Below are 6,000 nucleotides of genomic sequence, written 5' to 3'. Positions count from 1 at the left end.
TTTAAAACTGTTCATATTCAAAACCAATTGTTCATATTCAAAGACCTATATTCATAAAATCTTTGGCATAACATAACTGAACATCTTCATCTTTTCATATCATTTCGTATTATATCATATCACCATATCATATCATATATCATATTTAACCCCAATGGTAGGGTTGTGCTATTCCTGACGGCCAAATCAGGTAATATCATATTGTGAAACTTTCCTTTATTCATTCTCGGAGTCCTGAGTGTGTACACAAGAAAGAACACCAAAAAAATCACTTTGTTTCCAAAGTGGATGTACTCATATCATATTAGAAGTGTTGGTACCAACAAAATAATAGAATCAAATCATCATATTAGAACCAAAATCAGACTAGAATCAGAAAGTCATTCCAAAGGTTTTTCAGATGCATATCATATCAAACCACGTGCTGAACATAGTCATATCACTTTCATATGATAAAAAAATAGATCTAAAACATTTTCGTATAACATGAACAACAATTCTCAGATTTCATATTCGTTCTTTTGCACATTTTATAAACATGTCAGATATTGCTCATGTTTATACTATTTATGTCAAAAAATATCTTTCTCTTTTATGTAGATTTCATGAGTGAATGCATAACACATAACTGAGGTTGTTTTCACATTTTTTTTTTAAAACATAACATGCACATTTTACAAATCAACCTTAGTTCATTTTCCTTTTTATGCAAATCTAGCATAAGAACCCCGCTTACCTAATTCTTCACTTTTTTTTTTCTGAAAATTTTCACAACAATGTTAAGCAAAATTGATCGTCACCTAAACATAATTAATACAAACTATTAATATAAATAAATTGACACATCTACAATAAACATACAATTAAACATCTCCACGAAATCAATTTCCATAGTTCTAATTCTTCTAACTCAATTACTACTAAACCACAAAGTGACTTTCCTAACATCACCTATTTAAGGCATTCACAGTACTTAAATTCTCTTTTGAGCTTAACCTACTACAAAATATTATAGTAATGTTCTACCATAATTAAAATCAATCAAACTTAAAAATCTAACCCATCAAAAAAATCGACCCACTTAAGATATATATAAGTATATATATCTATTACTATTATATAAGAGCATTGGCAATGGCCAAGTCCAAAATTTAACTAGAATCTTAACTTTTAGCTATAGTATCAATTTTTGACTAAATGAGTTTACATTGGACTAGCTATCTTAAAGTTAAAATAATAATATAATATTATATATATTTTTTTACAAATACAATTCATATATTTCCTAAATCTTCATGCTTTGTAGAAATAATATATCTACTCTTTCAATATTCGTAATCAGTAGAATAAATAATGTGCATGCCATGTATGTTTTACCATTCAAAGAGAGAGAGAAATCATGAAATAATAAAATATTGATTTCCATTGTGAATAATAGCTAGCCATGTTTGGAGAGGACTTAAGATTTACTGTAACTCAAGTCTTAAACTTTGGACCATTGGTTAGTCCAATGTGGAGGCTTTTTTTCACATCTAGCTAAAGTTTGGACTTGTATTGGTATTTTGCTAGGCCATTGTCAATGCTCTAAGTGGTTATCTAACAGAAATTCTTGTCCTAACGGAGCTACAATAATTTTAATTGATTCCGTAAACTTCCATTTGATAGCCTCTTTCTCGATTTTAAAAGTCGAAAACCAGACTCCCCCTCTCTCTAGAAACTCGCTCGACTCCTTCCTCTACAAACTCTCCTAAAAGCCCACGTTGGGGACAGACCAGTTAAATTGATCATAAATTAGATCCCATTAACAGTAACTAAAGAAAAACGTTAATTGGATAATTTAGTCCAAACACTTCATCTGGGGCGGTATGAGTTTTCGCGGCATGCATTGGCGTGGAAAATCTTGCATTTCCTTTTGTTTTATTGAGACTACGCATGCATATACGTGCTATACATGCATGGCACCCTGTGTCGTACGGAAATTTCAGGGTTTATCTTCCTTGATATAACTTGCTTCTACTGAAACGAAGTATTATAGAATGGGATGCTTGTTTTAACTGTGAATACATATAAACTTAAACAACAATAACTATAAACAATTTCCGCACTCGTCATTCATAAGGCTTTCAAATTTTTTTTTTGGACTAAACAGATTCATATTGCAAAACTTTAAACGTCCAATACATCTTGCTCACAAGCAACACATTGCAAAATATGAGGAGGTCCCTTCTGTTAGGAATTTGGACCTCCCAAGTTCATCCCCAGGATCTACTTTTTGGTGAAATATGAAAAAAAAAAAAAAGAGAAATAATAACAACACAGAAATTTACGTAGAAATTCTAAAAAATAGGAAAAAAACTACTAGACCCAAAGAAGAAAATACACTATGTAAAAAATTGTTACAATTACACAATTTTTTTCCTCATCGCAAATGACACCCATAAAGTTTCCATACTAGTAAAACTTTAACTCTCACCTCTTTCCCTTTTACAAGAAAAGGTTAATAGAGGAATTTTCTTAGAGTCACAAGTTACTAATTAAGCTTATGACTTGGTTTGTTTAACTAAGAGGTCAGGCACCCTATTTATAGGCCATGGGCCTCGGCACCCTTTACAAATTCCACCAGTGTGGAACTCCAAAAGGAGCACAAACCCAACAATCTCCACCTTGCGACTTTGGCTGGTCCCACAGCCACGCTCCACTGCAATGAAAATCTTCATAACTTCTGCTATCATGCTCCACCATAAAAGCATATCCACTAAGAATAAACCAATTCCAGGCATTTCAATTTCGGCCCATGTCGAAAATAACCTTGCTGAAAAATTATGGCGCAACTCCACGTTTGGCTTTCCTGGAAGTTTATCAGCCATCGACATGAATTTCCACCACACACCCTGCATTAATGCCAAACCCTGCATTAATGCCAAGCCAATGCTTGTGTGCAAACTTGTGAACCCACTAACATTAACACATCCTCTATCATGGCAACTTTGGGAATTAGCGGCATACCATGAGGATGTACATGTTCCTTTAACAGACATCGTCTTCTATGGAGAGAGACACAACGTTAGTTTCATTACTAGTATCTCCATTGACTGACTTGGAACCACTTGTTGAACATGCTCCTGCTCTTGGACAATTTTTCTTGACGTGCCCAGATTGTCCACACCCCCAGCAGACTACTTTCATCTTCATGGAGTTCTTCTTCTTTCCATTACCAGCTACTACCAATGCAAAGTTCTCGGGTGGACCATTTCTTCCACCACCTAGTCTTCTTTCTTCAGAAAAAAGTTTACTGGTAACCTCTGAAAAAATTATTTTCTCATTCCTATGTATCCAAATTGGCTTCATATGCTCATAGGAAGGTGGAAGAGACCAGACAGGCCTCAAAGCTTGATCCTCATCATCAATTTTAACTCCAATAGATTCTAACTCAGAGACAATGCCATTGAGAACACTTAGATGATCTGAAATAGTTGTACCTTTACTCATCTGCACTGTATGAAACTGCTCCTTCAGGTACATCCAATTCGAGACGCCAATTGTCTGATACAACTCTTCAAGTTTTGCCCAGAGTTCCTTTGCCGTAGATATTCTATGTACATTTGCAAGTACATTCTTGGCCAAGCACAGACATATCGGACTTGCTGCTCTCAAATCCAGATCATCCCAATCTTTTTCGCTCATTATAGATCTGCTCTTTGTTTCATCAATCACGCTAGTATCACTGCTGACTTCAGGGGTTGGTCTGCCCTTCAAAGCCTTGTGTAATCCTGATTGAATCAAAACATCCTTGACTTGAACTTGCCACAAGCCGAAATTGATTCTCCCATCAAATTTCTCCATCTCATATCTTATAGGATTTGAAGCCTTACTTCCTGACATTGCCTCGATAAATTTTTACCATAGAAATGAATGGTACTCACTAAGTAAGTTTCCAAGAAAGATTATTCTTTCCTAGACAGAACTTCAAGGTTTCCAAGAAAAATTGGAGGGTCACACTAGACCACTTAAATACCACCCTTAGAAAGAATCTCCTTAGATTATACATATCCACACTACTACACCAAATCTCCACCCACCAAAAAGAGCCTAGTGTCTTTGATAACACTTGTTAGGAATTTGAACCTCCCAAGTTCACTCCCAGGATCCACTTTTTGGAGAAATATGAAGAAAAATAGAGAAATAATAACAAAACAAGAATTTACGTTGAAACTCCAAAAAATAGGAGAAAAACCACCAAACCTAGAGAAGAAAATACACTATGTAAAAAATTATTACAATCACACAATTTTTCTCCTCACCCCAAATGACACCCACAAAGCTTCCCTACTAGTAAAACTTTAACTCTCACCTCTTTCCTTTTTACAAGAAAAGGTTAATAGAAGAATTTTCTTAGAGTCACAAGTTACTAATTAAACTTATGACTTGGTGTGTTTAACTAAGAGGTCAGACACCCTATTTATAGGCCATGGGCCTTGGCTCCCTTTACAAATCGTGTGGGACTCCAAAAGGAGCACAAATCCAACACCTCCTCAATCCAAACCATTTCTTGGTCAAAACTCACAACAAGTTTTGCAAGTAAATGAGCAGCATTGTTTCCTTGCTGAGATACAAACTGCAACTGTCTGTTTGAACTGTGAGAAAAGAAGAATTTCAAATCCTCTACAATCTGCCCATACCAAGAATAGTTTTCCTGCTTACCCTTAATATCATTAATCAATACTAGAGCATCCCCCTCAAATATGCACTGAGACAAATCCAATTCAAGACTTAAAGTAGTAGCTCTTTCCAAAACAGAAGTTTCAGCATTTAAAGAGTTTGAAGTAAAGGATTTTGCCCAACCTGCAGCAGCCATCAACTTACCTTCCCAATTTCATATGACAATGCCCCCTCCCATCCTCTTTAAATTATCATCATAGGCAATATCCCAATTAATCTTAAACCACCCATAACCTAGCTTTTTCCATTTCACAGTTGTCGTAGAAGCAGAACTTTTAGCAACTAAAATAGGAGGATAATGTTGAGCAGAAGCAAAGTCATATAATTCTATTTGAGCAATATACCACACTTTGCTAGGACTCTCAATCTAAGCATCAAACACCCACTTATTCCTTCTAAACTATGTTCTCCTAAGCACACAAGTAAGCAAATCTAAGTCAGCCTTTTTAACTTCCATAACCAAATCTTCCCATATGTGTCGAAATTGTAAGTCATTCAAGGCTGATTTATGCACTGGACTGCGTAAATCAGATCATAAATCTTGAGCAGCAACACAATTCCACAACACATGACAACTTGTCTCCTCAAATTGTTTGCACCAAGGGTAGAAACCATCATTAATGATCTTTCTCTTCACAAGGTTCCTTCTAGTTGGCAAAGCCTCATGAATAGCCTTCCATAAAAATACTTTAACCCCATTTGGCACCTATAACCCCCACACTTTCTGCCACATAACAGATGGTGACTGATAATCTGAAGTCCCCCCCCTCCCCCAATTTAAAGCTATTTAACTGACACTGCAAAAAGTATGCAAACTTTACAGAGAATAGGCATTTCTAGAAGGACCCCAATACATTTTATCCCTAGAGCCCTTACTACTAGTTGGTAAACACTTTATGACCTCTGCTACCTCCACATTAAAAATCTGATCAATTAATAGCTCATTCCATTTCCCTGCTCCATCCAACAGTTCATTAACATAAGAATCCCCTTGCAAAATAGAAATCTAGGATTGCACTTTATGAGTAAATGGAGTAGGGAGCCAGCTATCTCCCCAAATCTTAATATGTTCTCTATTACCCACTCTCCATCTCATCCCAACTCGAACTAAGTCTCCTGCCGCACAAATACTCCTCCAGATGAGTGATGCAGAATATCCAAGTTTGGCATCCATTAAATCCCCTTCCTTGTAATACTTTTCCTTCATGACCCTAGCAACAAGAGATGAAGGATTAACAAGTAATCTCCAATATTGTTTGGCTAATAGAACCTGGTTAAAAA

This window comes from Juglans microcarpa x Juglans regia, chromosome 1D (genome assembly GCF_004785595.1).
Source record: "Juglans microcarpa x Juglans regia isolate MS1-56 chromosome 1D, Jm3101_v1.0, whole genome shotgun sequence".
Taxonomy (NCBI): Eukaryota; Viridiplantae; Streptophyta; class Magnoliopsida; order Fagales; family Juglandaceae; genus Juglans; species Juglans microcarpa x Juglans regia.
The sequence above is the reverse complement of the archived record's forward strand: the minus strand, read 5'-3'. Positions refer to the sequence as shown.